The sequence below is a fragment of the Lissotriton vulgaris genome, chromosome 5, assembly GCF_964263255.1.
Source record: "Lissotriton vulgaris chromosome 5, aLisVul1.2, whole genome shotgun sequence".
Lineage (NCBI taxonomy): Eukaryota > Metazoa > Chordata > Amphibia > Caudata > Salamandridae > Lissotriton > Lissotriton vulgaris.
In genome coordinates, this window is record NC_141693.1 from 1,584,462,441 (window position 1) to 1,584,482,425 (window position 19,985).

The 19,985-nt window shown below is 42.3% G+C and overlaps 1 protein-coding gene across 2 annotated transcripts in view; it reads right to left on the reverse strand.

The window, feature by feature from the left end:
* Window positions 1-19,985, reverse strand: part of CPNE6 (copine 6) — a 461,434-nt gene that overhangs the window by 244,358 nt on the left and 197,091 nt on the right. The window lies entirely within an intron of this gene.

A 19,985-nucleotide genomic window follows, 5' to 3' on the forward strand; every position in this document is an offset into this window, starting at 1 on the left:
ATTAATACATAAATTTAACACATATATTACCATACATAACACTAAAAAAAATCGATATTATGGAAATCGATATTTTAAATGTGATATTATGGAAATCGATATTTCCTACCCCAAATTCCATATTCTGACTAACTATATTTTGGTAATTCGATATTCTGTTCTATCTATATTCTGGAGTCAATATTCTGTCCTATCTATACTTTGGATTCTATATTTTGGTTGTTCACCGACGTGTACCATGTAGATCACAGAACAGTATTTTATGTGCAAAGATTAGTGGGTTACTGCTTTAGTCACAGAGACCTTTTTGTTACTGTACAGTTCATGAATTACAACCATAATCTAGCACAGTGAGCTATGAAGTGTCATCAAAGAGTTGCATGCAATTTACATGGTAGAGATTAGAAAAAAGTGTATTTTTCTGAGACTTTCATTATCCTAATGCAGCTAAAGAGGATTTGTTTAGGTGGAAATAAATTCTTACTATTAAAGTCAACCCTAACCGCTATGTTACATTCTGAGTCCAGAGTTTGGACTTCTCCAGACCAAGCACTCTGAAAAATGCGTAACAGTATGGATGACATGAATCTTACACCTTGTAGTCTCATCTGTCTTATGTAACATTTTCTATACACTGATTTACACGCATATAATTCTTTGTGTCTGTATATGTGTGCATGTTGTAAAGGGCTCCAACACCCTACACTGGTATGTGAGGTGCTATAAAACAAATGAAATTAATGTGACAGAGGAGCTATGGAGAGATATTAGAAGGTGATGGTGAGGGAATCATTGTAGTACCCCAACAAAGATTGTTGTATCCTGGTGCACTGTAAGGTCATCATGTACTATGCTTTAAAAGCTAATACAATTAGATACATGACGAAATATGAGTTGTACAATGCACCATTTTCCCCCAAATTTTCTTGGGGATAGAACCCCACCAAACACTCCTTGTAGTGGTCAGGCTCACTCGCTGCACTTACTAATTACCATACGAGGGCTGGTCTGACAAACCTTGCCACAGCTTCTTTGGGTTCCCAGTCCGACTTTGCCTCACATCTGCCCCAACTAGGTTGTTAGTTCCTCCATCTTCAGTGGAAGGCGGCCACAGTCCCTTCACGCTGCATCGCTGATAACCTACATGAGCGGGACTCCAGGATCAGGGGAGCCCACCGTCACAGCGCCACCACTTCACCAAGCCTCCGACCCCATCCAGTGCACCGCCATGCTCACCTCGCATCTAGGGTGCAGCACTGTGCGCCATCTTGTTATTTAGGGTAGGCTGCTGGTAGGGGTCATTGGTGCAGTGCCCCAGTCGTCCCTAATCCACTACACTCCCCTAACTATTGCTGCACTTTTTAATGCTGGTTTCTTGCCAGAGAAGGCCCTGTTCGGCAGGAGTAAATGCTCACAGTGCAATCTTTCTTCTGCACCGAAGCCACACCTGTGCTGTTGGAACATTCTCCCGGTTGACCTATTGTTCTGTTCTTGGGGAGTGCAACCTGCTAGCTCAAGTATTTTAGGGACCTGCCACAATTAGCCTAGTGCCCGATGGAATGATGAAGTGAAAAAGAACCTGCAAGATCGAGACAGAGACAGGAGGCGACCTGAGGTAGAATCAGACATCCATGGAAGTCGGCAACCCTGGTATTTGGAAGCAGCGCAGGCTGGGACCTAAGAACAATGTTGATCCTCTGCACATATTTTTTAACAAATGATGACCTGGGATACCCCTTTAGTTCAGCTAATAGTGCAGTTTTTTTGAGCTTCAGCAGTATTCTGGTATTCTGGGGTCTCTCCCCAGGCTCTTTGAGAGCTAGAGTGGCTTGCCTGCGCTCTCGGTCATTGTGTTCTGTCAGACTATAGTGCTGTTGAAGCCTTTGGTGTGGTCGGTGCACACCTGCTAAACCTGGTTTGCATTCGTCCTCGGCGCATGGCTGCCTGTTCAATTCCTGCAAATGCCGCAGTATAGCAAGTGGGAGGAAGCTCTCGAATCCCAAGGTCCCTGTGGTCACTTGTTTGTTTTTAGCGGTTCATTCCTGGAGTGCTCTTAAATCCCGGAAGAAAGGCGAGATTGAGTGATGTCAGCTGCACTTCGAATCCGATCCCCGTATTGATTGAAATGGAGGAGCAGGAATGACTTCGAAGCGGATTGCAGCACATGCCAAGGGCACCGCCATTTTCTTGTTTTCTGTAAATCTCACTCTGTTCACGAATGAGATTGGGATGTGTACATGTGCCTGATCAGAGGACTGTCCAAAACCTTGATGCAGTTTTATTTTTCCGCAAACTTAGGGGCACATTAGGATGGCGGGCGGACATCTCCGTGGAAAACGGGACCGCCCTCGACCTGAGCGGCGGTCCCGCCATGCAAACTATGATGCGCCCGCCACACTGGTCGGCGCATCATCCATTTGTAACATTGCGGCGGGTGGTGTTTACACCAGCACCCACCACAATGTGACAAATGCATTTTGTGCATTTGCATACACAAAGTGGCAGGGACCGTGCAGTGCCTGCCGCATTGTGTATGCAAATGCAGGGGGGTACAACAGGTACCCCCCATGTGCACCCCCCACCTCGCCTACACCATGGGGGCCTGCAATGGGCCCCCAAAGTAAAGACCGCATGCTTCTCCACGGCGGCGTTGCATCCTAATATGGTTGGCGGTGTCTCGCAGACAACGCCACCATAGACAAGCACTTTTTCCGCCGGTCGACTTCGCGACCAGCGGAAATGCGGCGGACAGACTTTCTGTCCGCCGCGGACCCCCCAGCCACCCTAATGTGGCGGGGGGTCATTCTGTTGAGGATGGCGGGCGGATTGCTAATGGGCCCCTAAGTTCGCATAGACTGAGGAAGCAGTTTTTTCAGTGCCTCATGCATAAATAGAAGTGATACTAGTCTAGATTAGAAAATGACTGCGCTCCCTATTCCCAAGTAGCTAGGCAGGAAGACTCTATGCTTCCCAGAGGATGCACTATCCAGAGTCCTGCATCACTTTTAAGACAGAATTTGCCCCAGAGTTCTCTCAGATTAGACATGTAGGAGCAAAGAGTTCTTCTAATGCTACTGAGATTGGGTGAAGAGTATTTCCAGTCAGGAGTATCCCATGAAGGGTTTATCCAGAGCTCTCTCTGTCACAGGACATTGCCTTTGGAAGCCGGAGAAAAGACAACTTACTCCTTCAGCTGTGTCCAACTGGGAAGCAGGGTGTGTTCCAGAGTAATTTGTCCCATAGGAAGGGACCACTGCGCCAGATACCTGTCTGTCCCTCGCGGAGGGGCAAACATCCTCAGTTTAACGATGAAAAGGGTATCCCAGTGACTGACCTTCAATTTCCAAGGTGGAAACAAGAGGAAGATCATTCCTCCACTTGTCTCCCCCTATTAAAACCAGGTAAGATTGTAGAGAAAGGGTTTTCTTCACATAGATGCCTTTTTCTCCGTGTAGAAAAAAGTAATGAAAGAACCGCTGAGTTTACACAGCCTCTGTAGAATTTCCTATGTGAAAATAGTTTTTCATATGGAATTGAATTAAACAAAGGTTTTCAGGTAGGGCGTCTGGGAATGTTTTCTAGTATGAGGCCTGGAAACCTGTTACTGTCGGAGGTTTGCTGGCACACTTGGGGAAGCTTTGAGTGTTCCCCAAATTCGCAAGCATTTCATCACTCAGTAAAAGTGATTCTATTAGGAAGACGAGAAGGATTGATTTGGAAATGACGTCACTCTTATCTACCTCAATTTTGATGTAATCAGTAATGGGTGTAATTCGACAGGAAATCTGTACCCAAATATCCATCCTTCTTTCTGTCTGATCACCCTGCTGTCCCTGTACCTGTGGCAGCTTGTGTGCTGTCTGACCGTATTTATGTTGAGCGGGACTGAATGTGTGCATTTATGTTTGTTATCTTTGTGTGTCAGGCACTCTAAATTGGTTTGTAGCCATGTAGAACTTGTCTCTCACTGGTTTTTCTTGGAATCTCCCTATCATTTTACTGTTTAGAACACTTCATCAGGCCCTAACTCTTTTTTGTACCTCGTACCATTTCATCCGCATTCCTTCCCGCCCCTGCAGTCAATTTACTCGTTATTTACCTTTGGTAATGCTCTTGTTGGAGGATACTCTATATAATTGCAGATTCCTCTCCTTGGAATATCCCTGGGAACCAGACTGAATCAGGAAATTTTGTGGCAGTGCCCTCCGCACGCTGCTAGGTAGCTCTGTGCCGTCTCACTGCAGCCCCTTAAGTGACGGAGCAGCGACACATATAAATGCTGCCCCTATGTGCTGATGTTCCATTCTTGTATTTTCCTTTTCAGTGCCCTCAGGTGTGGAGTGTGAACAATTATTGGTAACAGTGTACTGAATACCAAAGGGCTTCTGGAGATAGCGATGATATCTACCACCAAGTATGGAAGTGTACGTTGCCTAGATTCTGTTGGAGGACCTTCCCCTGTTGCTGTGCCTGAGGCTCCCTGATCAGAGGACAGATGCTCATGCACAGGAACTCTTGGTACCACAGTCTCCCGGCCCAATCTAGAGCCACCAGGATGACATCCCTGTTGATCATGATCTTCTGCAGAACTCCAGGAACTATTGGTAATGGTGGTAACGCGGACAGAAACCCCATGTGTATTTGTGATAAAGGAAGATACACAGTCCAGCTTTATAGTTGAGCAATCCTTTATTGTAGCTTGGTTCTGGGATAGGTGAGTAGGAGAAGATAGAAGGTATAGATACAGCCCAACCAGGAACAGGCTCCTGCTGCTCAGCCTGGTTTCACCAACTGACATTCCAGACACACACAGGCACCCAGGCATTCTATGATGTCATCATACAGTCTAGCTGAGCAGTGCAGTGGGAAGAGCTAAGAAGTAGTTTACTACAGTATTCCAGCCAGAATGTGTAATTTAACGAGTATTAATGAGGACACTTCAATGCACAAAATTGTTCACATTGCATGTTCTCAATATTGGTGAAAATCCTGCCAGGTGGTTGGTGACCAGAAAGATACCTTAGGGTTCTAACCACCTCCAGGGATGAAAACCCTCCTGAAACAGAACCCCACTCTGCCCTACTTGTTGCAGTGCCTCACATCTGTACTGTTGTCTGTGAGAAGCTACACTAGCCTCTCCTTGATGAGTGGCAGGAAGGCCTTCAGGGCCAGGTGACTGGCCTGTAGCTCCAGTAGGTTGATGTGGAGTTGGCCCTCCACAGGAAACTGGGTCTGTGATCTGGAGTGGGCTACGTAAAGACCGCAACTTCATCTTGTGTTCAGTGACAACTTCACCACCAGGTCCCAGATTGCCTTTGGGTGCCTTAGGTCACATTTATCACACAACTTCGAGTCATGGCCTGAGCCCAGACACCGTAGGCACACCACACCTTGTGTGCCTCGCTGACTGACATCTCCTCCTTGTGGTGGTGGCACGGCTTGCATTTTTGGTGGGGACATCATTACCTTCTATATTGTGGAAACATTTTGAAGTTGTTGGAAAACTGACTTGTCTGGAGCAGAAATGAACTGACGTCAGTATGTTGGGGTGGGGGTTATAAGCGACTACACTCTGCCACTTCCAGGGTGGTATGAAGCCAGCATAGAGCTATATAATGGCATGTAGTAGTGAAATTCTATGAACCCAGTCTAGCACCTGGGGGGATAGTCTATAGTGAGTAATCTCTGGTTAGAATTATCCATCAGAATTCTCAGTCCAGCTTCTTCCAACCAGATGCGTACGATTGACTACACAATGCTATGGATCAGGTCATTCAATCAACAAGGTTCCTTCATCGTTCTCTCTCTCAATTCCTGCTTTCCACCTTCGTCTCACATTTAGCACTTTGAGATTGCCTTATAGAAGCACTATTCTGCAACTCACATATTATAACACAAGTCTTTCACTCTGTGTGTGTTGCGGACTGCATGCAATGCAATTTATCTGTTTTGGTGCCTGTGGGTATTTGTCTGTGGGTGCATTTTGTCTGTGTTCAATATGTATGAGATTGATGCCTATAGCAATAGTGCTGTCTGTCTTTTGCATGTGTGTGCCATCTGTGTCAATGTGTGTTGGAGGTTGCGAGTGTGCATGTGTACATTATAAAAAAGTAAAATCTATTGGCCTTACAAGTGCGTGCTTACGTTTGGCTTTATTTATGCCTACATGCCAAAACGTAATTGTTTTTGTATAGGTTGTCTGATGTAAAAAACGTGATTGTTGGCTTTGTGATTGGCTGAGCTGCAAGAGGCATGCTTTGGAAAAGAGCATTATTTTTTTACAGCATTCTTTCAACGCGACTGTGTGTTTTTTAATTGGTAAAAGTGAGTTCTGTCTTTAAGGCAACCTTATCGAAGTCAGGCATTTGTTTATCACGTGCTATCTAAATGCACATCAGTTTCCTTGTCCAAGCAACAACGCAGCTCCTTAGAAGCTAGACCTGATGACAAAGCAACTCATCTGTCTAAAGCCGTTTCATTAAGTAGATGCATTGTAGATAAACCATTCTTATGCAATAAAAAGTAAGCACAGCTAATAGATTAGATAACCCAGTGGAGTGAAATAATGTATGATGTTGTAGCACTTTTTCTCAAACACTTTCACAGAGTGAATTATTTACAATTATAGAGCATACCAAACAAAAGCTTCTAGTGCCTGTGGATGTGGTAACACGATTGACAGAAGGTAAGATTGCTACATAACTACTGCATTCTTACTTACATCTGGCCTTAAAGTTTTAAAAACGAATGAAATTCTAGGTGAGGAGCAGAGTGGATTAACGTATGTTATATTGATATGTAAGACACTCTTTATTGGTCTGAATGTGAAAATTAAATAAACAAATATTAGCAAAGACTATAGGTCTGCATTTAGGACATATTGGCTTTACCAATGCTTTTTAGGGATGCTGCACACCATAGGTACTCGTAAAAATTTTCCCAGTAGCAAAATGTTTAATCTGTGGTGGGCTGAAGGCTGCATTGATGCCAGCAGGCTAGGGGTCGGGTGGACGTAAATGTGGTGTAAGTGTACATTGTGTGGAGTGTGAGTCAAGGATTTATATTGAGGGTTTTACTCCATACTGCCCTCTAAATTATGACCCTGTGTCATATTCATGTGTTGACCGGCATCGGCCCAGATATTCTGAGCGACATGTGCACCCTTTACTCCCCTCTGTGTGCGCTGCGGTCGGCAAACCTCATCCTTGCGCGTATCCCACGCATTCGAAGGGCCAGGTTTTGCGGTCGCTCCTTCAGGCGACTGGCCCCTGCCTTATGGAACTCCCTTTCCCTACACATCCGCAGCACTTCTGATCACCAGGTCTTCAGACGACTTGTGAAGACCTGGCTTTTCTCTCAACTCTAATCCCTCTTTTGTCCCCCCAATCTGTCTTGCCTCAGCACTGGGAAGCCTCCTTGTCGAGGCAGCCATGCGCTTTACAAGTATTCTTATCTACCCTGATCTAATCTAATCTTTTTAAATTCAATCAAAGTTGCCTTCATACATTTGTCTCCATCTTCTACCAACTGTACAAGAACCTTGAAGAAGCATTAGCTCACAAAACACATGTTGGCTGTGGGATCAAGTGTGTTGGCTTTGGAACCTTGTTTGTAACACCATGACAACTATAGAAGTGGAGTCAAGCATCCTCTCTGTTCCTTAACATCTAAGAAGACCCAAAACAGCATATCCATCATTATGTATTTCCCAGGGCAATCCACATAAAAGTTAAATGTTTTTGGGATTAAGTCTGTGCAAAACTGTCTTCTCTTTTAGATGAGTGTAGGGAAAAATGAAGGAAAGCAATGCTATCTTCTGTGGCTCGCGATACTCTGAACCAATTTTTGCAAAAAATAAGCTCTAACTCCATGCGCAGAAGGAAATTACCATGATGGACTTTACATGAAACAGAGCCTAAAGTTTGTACTTTAACGCCTTAACCGCAGCGTTTTTTCCGCCGCGGTGTGGGTGTTCTAAACGGTGGGCGGGGCTGTGTCGGCCGTTGGCCGACGGCAGCACTGGGGAGGTAGTGCTCATGGCAGGGGCTAACTGAGGTAATGGTACAAAAAGAAAAACAATATTTAACTTCAATAGTCTTTAAGGGAAAATGAGTACAACAACTTGAAAGGAGCCCCCACCAAAAATATCAGCAGTAAAGACCCCATTCAGATAGATTTTAGTTGTCCGAGCAAGTATAGATTAATTAAAATAATCCACCAATTGCTGTGAGATGATAGGATTGTTAGCAGCTCCTTTATGGACAAGGTGTCTATCTGACCTGGTACTACCACTTTAAGTGTGCTACAATTCCAACCTCTATGCTTTGAGGAAGTTAATAAATGTATGACTCAGACTAACTCGGGGTCTCCAAATGATCCTTACCCTGCCACCATCTTCAATATGGCTAGTGATGTAATTGTGTCTCATTTTATCAAATTATGTAATATTGCTGAGGAATTAGCTAAGGTATGCCAGTCTTGGAGAAGCCCACTAGTGGTCCTGCTGCTGAAGAAGCCAACGGCAGACTCAACGGTATTGAGTTATTACCACACTATTTCCCTTTTGTCTTTTCCAGGCAACATTTTGGTCAGAGGTGGTTATCTTGCGGTTTCATCATTTAAGTCAAACAATTTGTTAGATGTTTTTCAAGCGGGGAACATCCATTACGACGCGGTGTTTACACCTCACTACTGTTACAACGCTGTTTTTACAACAAAGTCGTTACCACGACTTGCGCTGGAGGGCGCTCTAGGCTAAGGAATAGTAGATTTACTATTCCAACACCTTCCCTACTGTACGTAGGCTGGTGTTGGAATAGTACATTTTGGTGAACAACCTTTACAACGAAACTTTTACCACGCAGTGCCTTTACAACGCGGTATTTACAACGCAAACCATTAAATGCATTGCGCTGGGGGCGCTCTAGGATAGGGAATAAGTTTAATTTACTATCCAACACCTTCCCTAGTGTCCACGGGGACTGGTGTTGGTATAGTAAATTAAACTTTTCACTATACAGCACCTCTAAGCGCTATGCGTTGTAAAGGTTTGCGATGTTAAAACCGCGTTGTAAAGGCATGCGTGGTAAAAGTATGCGTTGTAACGTCATACATCCGTAAATTTTACTATTCCTAAGTCCATCACCCTACAGCGAGTCATGGTAACGACTTGCGTTGTAAGACCAGCGTTGTAATGGTAGTGCTGTGTAAACACCGCGTTGTATTGACATACAACCTTTTCAAGCTAGATTTCACCCTTTGCCCGGGCTGAGAAGCGGTGTCACGGATAATATTCACATATTACTGGCTTAAGGAGGCAGGGCAGTGCTTATCCTTTTGGATTCAAGCGCAGCTTTTGATACGCTTTTCACATTCCCTGTGTGCCAGGCTATTGCTATTGGAATACAAGATCAAGCTTTCAAGTGATTTGAGTTGTTTCTATGAAATAGACACAATCAGTGCTCTTGAAACTGTTTTGTTTTAAGGCAAAATCTATAATTTGTGGGGTCCCGCAAGGATCATCGCTGAGCCTTGCACTTTTTAAAATCTATCTGATACCATTGGCACTGCTGTTCTATGTTGACATTATGCAAATTGCGGTTTCTTTTATCGATGATTCTCTTAATACCACACAGAGCTTTCAGGATTGCCTAGGAGCAGTTGCTGGATAGATGAAAAGGCACTTATTTAAATTACAAAAAGACAAAACGGAGTTGTTCGTATTTGGAGGAGAACCCGTGATCTGGTCCCATGATTGGTCTTGAGAACTGGGCCTGCTCTTTTTCCTAAGTAAGTGGTTAAAAATGTAGCTGTTATCATGTATATTACCATATCCTTCATACATTAAATTCATACCATTTGGTCCTCAACCTTATATTACTTTAACTTAGGCTGTAAAAAGGGCTTCCTCTTTTGTCAGAGGCCTCATTTCGAGCTGTGGTCTGTGTTATTATTTCATCCCGCATAGACTACTATAACTCCCTTGTAAGAATTGGCCCTCTCTGCAGGGTCATCCCCAAACTGAATTGCCTTCCCCCTCCAGTTTTCCAAGCACCTTTTTGTTGGCTTTTAGGACTTTGTGCACTTAGCCAGTGTTAACTAGTACTAAAATGTGTGTGATCTCTCTTTTAAACATGCAACATTGGCTTACACCCAATTGGCACATTTAATGTACTTGTAAGTCCCTAGTAAAGTGGTACTGCATGAACCCAGGGCCTGTAAATTAAATGCTACTATCATGAACCCAAAACCAGTCCCAGGATGCTTGTTTCCGGCCCAGGGAAGACATGGCTTGGCAGTTCGGGCTGGACTGTTCCCATGAGGCACAGGGTCAGACTGATTTGCATATGGCCATGTCTTAACAGGGGTGGTGGAGTGAGCTAAAGAATGATGATGGATTAAACCCAGATCAGTTGACTGGGGGTGAGTGTTTGATTTGCTCAAACGCTCTGTCCATCATCCCCTTTGGTATCACTAGTGGGCCTGCAGCGCAAATTGTGCCACCCACTTATGTAGCCTTTTAAATATGTCCCAAGCCTACCATTGCATCTTGTGTGTGCAGTTTTAAACTGTCGTTTTCACATGGCAAAATAAACCTTTTGAAAGGCTTAAATCTTCCTTTTTAATACATATAAATGGCCCCTAGCGTAGGCTCTATAAAGCCCAGAGGGCAGGGCGCAGTGTATTTAAAAAGTTGGACTAGCACTTTTAACTTTTACATGTCCTGGTTGTGAAAAACTCTTAAATTAGGTTTTCACTACTGCAAGGCCTACATCTCTCATTGGATAACATTTGGTTACCTTATTGCATTTCATAAGTGATAACTTCCAATTGGGAGCAGGTAGGAAATGTAAGTTTGGTCACTAAGAATTTGTTATCTAAAACCTTCTTTAATGGAAAAGTTGGTCTTGAAGTCACAATTCTGAAAATGCCACTCTTAGAAAGTCTTGCAGTTGTTTTCTGTAACATTTTTAGAAAGTCAGCATTTTCTTGTCCCAACCATTTAGAGCCTGCAGCCTGTGTCCTGGGTCACATGACTAGGTGTAGCTGGCAGTGGTCTTTGTGTATTTCTTTCAGTCAGTGAGACAAAGGGGGAATAGGTGTTTTCAGGATGGACACCTGAGACTTGATAGGGGTGGAGCTGTCACCTACCATACTTGCACATCATAAAGACTCTGCCTCAGCACTTTGCAAAGGGTTTCTCATTAGACTTTTGTGCTCCAAGACAAGTTAAAAAGAGGGACTCTGCCTACTTCTGTAGGGAGAGGACTCTAGAGGTTTTTCCCACTTCAAATTAGGCACAAGATATAATTAGTTAACCCTCAGACCCAACTCTTCAGTACACTCCTGGACCTTTGGATACCACAGAAGGACACCTTGCTACTCTGCAGCTTGAGGCCTGCCCTGCTTGCTGAGAAGAAAGATTAGACCTGCTACCTTCATCCCAAGCTGAGTGACTCCAAGAGTCAGTTGACTGTCCTCCTGAGAGAGCAACAAGGACATAACAAGCTCCAGAGCCTCCCTGCAACTATCCAGCTAACAGCTGTACTGGACCTGCCTGCACTTGCAACTGCACTGCTGGCCTCTGCTGAAGTGAATTCCAGATCACCAAATGGTGCCTCCCCAGGTCCTAGGCCCTTGGTTGGCAAGAGAGAGAGCTCCTAATGGCCGAACTGAAGGATCCATCAAATCTGAAGTGAAGCAACGCGAAGCCCTGCAAAGCCTCACTGAACAGCTGCAAGCTTCATCGGAATCGGCGCAAAGCGGCACCAAGTTCCACAAAGCCGCGCAGCACAGCTTCCAACCTCATTTGAATCAATGCCGAGCCACGCAAAGCCCCACAACACTGAGCCGCACAGCTGCAAGCTTCATTGGAACTGATTTGAAGCAATGCAAAGCCTCACTGCCAAGCTTATCAGAACCGACGCAGAGAGATACACAAAGCCTGGCAGCTTCACTGGAACTGATGCCAGACAATGTGAAGCATCGCAAAACAAATCGGTGCAGACGGCGCACCAAGGACATAAAGTTCAATCCTCAATGGACCAATCTTGGTCCTGTGCCCGGCCTGCGCTCCCTCATGGTTGGCCTGAAGTTGTGACTTTGTCCCAGGTCAATGCGACTAGATACCCTCAGTTGGCGCTATATGCCTTTTGGTGCTACTTTTATATAAATCTTCAAAATTGCATATGTACAGTTATACTGATTGGATTTTTGTCATTTCGGTCTCAAATAATTTATTACATTTTACTCTACGATTCTAAATTGGTGTGGGATTTCTTTTGTGTTGTGTTTCACTGTGTGCTGTATAAATACTTAATACATTACCCCTAAGTTAAGATTGCCTGCTTTTGTGCCAAGCTACCAGAGGGTTGAGCACAGGTAAATCTAAGGTTGGCTTGTGTTTCACCCTGACAAGAACTGTGGTTCCTGCTTGAGTCGGGTTTCACCCTGCTCAACCCATAACCCAATTTCCTACAACAAAAAATCCATCCAGTGTATCCAACAAATCCAGAACTCTGCATCTAGGGTCCCACCTGCTTTAACATTCTCCACTACCCCCCAGTTTTGCAGCATCTAAAGTTGAAGCTGTCTTCTTCTGTCATAGAGTATTTTACAAACAAGCACTGGTAAAGCCAATAGGTATTGCCTTTATAATGCAAGCACTAAGCTGGTATGTTTGCCAATATTTGTCGGCAAAGTGTTGTTTAAAAAACGCAGAAGAAATAAAATTCAAAACACTGGAGGGAAATCAAACACATATCTTACGGTATCTCAGAACTGTACAATTAGTTCAGTGTTTTCAATGTTTACATATGGCATGGTTTATTTTTCAAATATTTTTCATTCATGAATCGCTGAACAAAATTAAAAAAAATATGGAAGGTCTCGGTATGTAAAGGGAAATGCTTGCCATGGCCTAATTTACTTTCCACCGGATTCAGCCACAAAGCCTTTGCTTTTGTGCAATATGTGAAATGCAGAAAAGAAAACAAATGCAATCCTTAGAGACTGCTCTTCAACCATACCCAGGTAAAAATATTCTTCTTTCTGAGCTTTTACAGACAAGGTGAGAGAGGTAGGGAGCAACAAAGCACAGTGGGGGTCGGGGTTTCAGGGTTGGCATTAATGAGGTTATGCTCAATGTGATCGACAAATACAAGAGGGGGAAGGCAAGCCATTGAATAAGAAGCAGGAAAATGAGAGTAACAATAAAGCCAACCAATGATGAGGAATGGGTGGGCTGCAAGCCCACTGCCGGTTCATAATAGGTGCTTTGCAGCCAGATAACGTTTGCTGTGTGGTAGGTGAGACCTAAAAAGGTCTATTATTTATTCAATCTAGAATGGTCTCCTAGATGAGCGGTTCTAAACCTATGGCCGGGGACCCTTGGGGGTCCATGACAAAAACACTGGGGGACCGCGACTCCTTAGAAAATGTAATAATATTAACACATTAATAAGATGTATATAAATAATCAAGTAAAATTGAAAACTTATGGATTTTGAAATTAGAGGCTACAAATTAAGATGGTATCCTCAGTTTGATTTGTAGCAACAGTGCAAGTTTATCAAACAGAATATAGTATGGACGATAGGTGACCTCAATACAATTTAGAAAAAGCTCCAATCGTCCCATCAAAATAAAAAAAATGTAATTTGTTTGGGAATTTCATGAAATATTTAATCATTTGTGTATTTGATCATTTTGATGAAGGCTTGTTTCCATATTTTGTGTTGTGGTGCAAATCTTATAAATTGCTTAGGCCAGTGTCCCCGGATTCCTATAATGTCTCTTTGTGTGTACCCAGAATAGCATATTGAATCAGAGGGGGCCCCCAGATTGCAATAATGATTCAGTGGGTGGGGTCAATAGAAGTAAACAGGTTAAGAACCGCTGTCCTACACAACTACTGCATTCTTCAGACTCACTGCTGTTATCGGTCTCTTGCATAAAAAAATTGCACGATTGTGGAGCAAATCAGTTTTGTACATTACTCACAAAGTGAGGAATTCCATTGCAAGTGGAGAAGAATTTCTTGAAAATTCCCAAGGTTTGCATGGATTTTTAGTCAAATCCCTAGACTGCTGCTACTTAGCCCAGGAACGCCCCAGAGGGCCAGCTGTTTATGCTTTATAAATAACATATCACCATAATAAGCATTTTGGAGGAAGAACCCTGCTCTGAAATACATGAAAGTGGATATGGTTGCCAGACACTCCTGCATGAGTTCATCTGAAATCCCTTCCACCTGATGGTCTACAGAGACTTTACAGAAGGACATCTTACTGCCGTAAGTACATCTACGAAGTCATTCAGATGAGACCAGGAGCTTATGGCCAGCCTCACAACCACTGTGATGTGTATCATCTCCCTGAAGGCAGTGAAGAGCGCGGTGCATTGTAAGAGATTCCTATCTGAGGGTCAGAGCTCTAATAAAGCTTGATTGACTGGATATTTAAACTTCTTAGGGGCAGAGGAATGTGTCGGTAGTGGGCAGCTGCCTAAGTCCCTTAACTTGTGATTGCAATCTGCAGCTGACATCAGCATGGCTGCCGGTCCAATAAACATCTTTTAGACTTGCACTTGTGTGAACCCTGTTGCTGTTGGTTTATCCAGGGCGTGGTGTTGCAGGCTGCCCACTTCCTTCTGGCTAGCACTTAGCCTGAAAGTCCAGACAAATCTCTCATGGATTTCCCTGCTACTATTCTTGAATCAGTGAAAGCTACAGCTCACTGAAAGAGACTCAGGCACACACCTCCCACTGCCTTGAATCACTCTCTTTCTACAATTGGTCCGTCATTGACTGCAGATTTTTTGGAATTTAAACACTCACCTGCTCATGAGGAATACTGGGATTATATTACTGTTCCAGAGGCCAGAAAGAGATACCATCAATTTAGGGTGGGAACCCTACCAACTAATTCCTTCGCTTCTAAGTGTAGAGAAGGACTTGTTCCTACTTGTCCTTTCTGTCCTACTCAAAAGGAGAGCATTGGGCACATTCTATTTATCTGCCCTGAGTACAAAGTTCCTAGACGGATCTGGTTGAAACCTATCTGCTTACAGTTGGGTCTTCAAACAGGCTGTGAGGCATTAAGGATTCTTAACACTGACACCACCCAGTCTTTGGTTATTGCAGTAGCTAAGTTTTTACATTGGACATGGAGAATTCGCATGCGTAAAACATGTTCAAGTTGATTATTTTAGCTCTCTACTGTGTACATATTCTATCTGTAGTCCTTTTTTAAAATAATTTTAACTTTATTCTAATGTGTATAATTAAAGCTTAAATGTACAATACACTATATTTAACTGTATTTAAATTATATTTTTAATCTTGTGGGTTGGGCAGTTGATTTGCTACAAAGCCCTGATAGGATTTCCAAAATTGGATTATGTAATTAATTATATTACATGTTTGATTATGGTTTTTTAATCATGTAAAAAAAATCTTTTGTTTATTGTTGTCTTTTATGATAAATCATCGAAATAAAGACTTTTTGATTGATTGATTGATTGAATCACTCTCTTCCGCTTGCCAGAGAATAGAATAGGGTGGCCCTAAGAAGAACCTCTGTCACAAATATCTGCTGAAACTCTCAACAGAGATGAAAGAGAGCTGCAGACAGACTGAATGATACAACCACAGGTGAGAAGAGGGTGACTATCTAGCCTACGCAGAGAGAGAATCGACATGGTGAGTGAGGCAAACTTGGAAGTGAAAAGAAAAGAGGGTATTTTGCTGTGCAAGGTTAGGCATATGTTTGCACAGTCATGTCAGCTGCATTAAGTTCGAAGTAGTGACCCCACATGTGTACTGGGGGCGGTGCAGCTGTACTGCGTAGTTTTAGGATTAGTGAAACACAATCATTGAAACAGAGGATAAAAGAGGCAAAGGAAGGTAAAAAGAAGACAAAATAAGAGAGAGAAAAAGAAAGATAAAATCAGTAAGAGTGAGTGGGACATTGTACAAAGAAGTTTGGAATTAAAAACTTGTGAATGAAGTAAATGTCCTACATAATTAAATCTAATATAATAGTTAAACAAGCATTGGTAAATCCAATAGGTCTGGTGTTGACTGTCCTCCTTTTGGCAATTTTGCTTTGTTTTGTCCTGATTTTTGCACAACTTTATTGTTTGGGTAGCTGCAGGGCCCGCATCAATCTAAACAAAAACATTGGCTAGAGGCCAAAATGTTGTTTTGGTCTGGAAAAAAGCAGACATTCCCATAGAATTCCCTGGAACTGAAAGGAAATACTTTGTGTGTTGATGTACTCCTAGTGAAAGGGTAGAAAGCCATAACTCTTAGTTAACTCAGCCAATGACTGTAATGGGCTGACACATGGCCCCTTGATGCATGCTGGAGTAGGTGGAAGAAAAATGTGAATGACAGAACCACAGATTAACCCCTTCCATGCTGATGACGAACCCCAGCCGTCATGCACTACGGTGCTCGTGTGCTGATGACGGCTGGGGTTCGTCATGGCCCGCCCCTGTTCTTTTGTTTACCGCACAGCGGCGGAAACGGGCCAGCAGGGAAGGGGCTAATGGACGAAATCTAGCTAAAAAGTCCTACAGGTAACTCTGTTATACAGATCATTTTAGTAAAATCAAAAGATCTTGGCTAAAACAGACTTAAAATAGCCAATTGGTCTGTAATTGGCTGTTACAGGGAGGGAGGGAGGAAAGAAGGAAAGAAAGAAAGAAGGAAGAAAAGAAGGAAAGAAAGAAGAAAAGAAGAAAGAAAAGAAGGATGAAAGGAAGAAAGAAAGAAAGAAAGAAAGAACAGAAAAGGGGAATCACAGGCAGTTAAGGTTGCACAGTTAGAGCACCTTCATTAGCTTGAATTCAGAGTTTATGTGAGCTCCTGTCAGATAAACAAAGGCCACAAAAGGCTTTTACAACAGCTTTGCAGGTGACACAAACTGATAAAGCTGGAATGTGCCCTGCCCTCTCCTATGGTAGAAAGAGTCTTGCTATCACATCAGGTTCTACAAACAAAGGCAACACTAAAGTAATAATAAAGTACAAACAAAAACACTGGCACTGAAGGGAACTATCTTGCATGTGGATAAGCTCCTTGTGAAAGGGCTAAATGCAATCACTCGAAGTGAAGTTAGCCAGTGGCTAAAGTAGGCTAGACCATTGCCCCATGCTGTATGTTGTAGTGGGCGAAAGCAACATTTTAGAAAATGACACATAAACAGACCAATGGATGAAGAGAGGTGGCTGAAAGGCCCTTTATGTAAATATATGATAAATAGAATTTTAGTAAAATCAAAAGGTCCTGGCGAACCCCAGACATAAAAAGACAACTCTGAATACTGAAAATCCATAATGCAGAATCCATCAGTGAACAAACTGGAGATAGTATATAACAGAGAGACCACTCAGGGGCTCAGCTAAAAGTAAACAGGTCCTAGATCCTACAACTCACTTGGATGATCTACATTGACCAGTGTATTTTCTCTGGATTAGTACTGGAATTTTAATAGTGGTTCTCAGCCAAAGGATCAGACTTCATAACACACTATTCCAGTTGAAGATTTAAAACAACAAATGGAATCATTTACCAGTAAAATGCACAATTGTTGCACCAAGGCCACCCAAACCCCTACCCAGCATAATTCCAGCATCAATGCTCCACTCTGCCCTTCAACTTCACCCACATTGGGGCCCTCTGTCAATCTTGCCTGCGTGGATTGCCTTAAATCTGTCACTAGGAAAGGATAACAGCCTCCTCGGGTTAAAAAGACTCTCTTGGTGCCACGGAGGTATGCGAAATCTTCCCAACTCCATGCTAATATTACAATAAAGGAATTACAAATAAAAAAACAATAACGCTGTGTTGTTGTTTTGCAATAATGTCATGATGATGTGCTAGCCAAAAAGACAAGCTTGTTGTTAGCCAAAAAATACAAGTTTGTTGGACATATTGCAATATGATATCCCCATAAAATAAACGTCTCTGTCTTCACATATTCTCTAAATGTTCAAGCAATTATGATGCAGCCTTTTTATATTTAGGCATTACACTTAACGATTGTGCGCGTTATAAAGAGGAGAACAAGACAAAAGAATATGTCTATACAGTGCAAAAATCGTAATAAGCAATTCACATTATATATGTTTGAACCTCTTGACTTATCTTTGATAACTGAAAGGTAATTGAAAAGAGAAATCTTTTGCTATGGTTGGAGGTGGGATGAAGGAAAACGGAATGCAAGATATCAAAAGCAGTAAAATGTTTTGATTCTTGTGGTGGGGTGAGTGATTATTGAGTCTACCTTCCTCCCAACCCTCCCCCACCTCCCATCCAAATGGCACAGGTGGCTTTCAAGGTTTTCTCTTCTTTTTGGTTGTTAATGGTTTGAAATACGGCTTTATTATGGCACATTTTCTTGAGAATCCTTATGTATCGCTTTATATATTCCAACAAAGACATAGTTAGAAAAAACGTATAATCAATCATTTGCACAGTAGAGTAATTATTCACTTATATAGTAGACATAATCTTAAACCAAGTTAACAACGCCTTTGGCAATTCCCTGTTAATACCGAGAGGCAATCTGTACATCTATAGAGCATATATAGAACGTACTGCATAACAATAACTGAATCTGTACATCTACAGAGCATATATAGGACGTACTGCATACGAATAACTGAATCTGTACATCTACGGAGCATATATAGAACGTACCGCAAAACAATAACTGAATCTGTACATCTACAGAGCATATATAGGACGTACTGCATAAGAATAACCGAATATGTACATCTATAGAGCATATATAGAACGTACTGCATAACAATAACTGAATCTGTACATCTACAGAGCATATATAGGACGTACCGCAAAACAATAACTGAATCTGTACATCTACAGAGCATATATAGGACGTACTGCATAAGAATAACTGAATATGTACATCTATAGAGCATATATAGAACGTACTGCATAACAATAACTGAATCTGTACATCTACAGAGCATATATAGGACGTACTGCATAAGAATAACTGAATCTGTACATCTACGGAGCATGTATAGAACGACTGCAAAACAATAACTGAATCTGTACATCTACAGAGCATATATAGGACGTACTGCATACGAATAACTGAATCTGTACATTTACAGAGCATATATAGGACATACTGCATACGAATAACTGAATCTGTACATCTACGGAGCATATATAGAACGTTCTGCATACGAATAACTGAATCTGTACATCTACAGAGCATATATAGGACGTACTGCAAAACAATAACTGAATCTGTACATCTACAGAGCATATATAGGACGTACTGCATAAGAATAACTGAATATGTACATCTATAGAGCATATATAGGACGTACCGCAAAACAATAACTGAATCTGTACATCTACAGAGCATATATAGGACGTACTGCATAAGAATAACTGAATATGTACATCTATAGAGCATATATAGAACGTACTGCATAACAATAACTGAATCTGTACATTTACAGAGCATATATAGGACGTACTGCATAAGAATAACTGAATCTGTACATCTACGGAGCATGTATAGAACGACTGCAAAACAATAACTGAATCTGTACATCTACAGAGCATATATAGGACGTACTGCATACGAATAACTGAATCTGTACATTTACAGAGCATATATAGGACGTACTGCATACGAATAACTGAATCTGTACATCTACGGAGCATATATAGAACGTACTGCATACGAATAACTGAATCTGTACATCTACAGAGCATATATAGGACGTACTGCAAAACAATAACTGAATCTGTACATCTACAGAGCATATATAGGACGTACTGCAAAACAATAACTGAATCTGTACATCTACAGAGCATATATAGGACGTACTGCATACGAATAACTGAATCTGTACATCTACAGAGCATATATAGGACGTACTGCAAAACAATAACTGAATCTGTACATCTACAGAGCATATATAGGACGTACTGCATA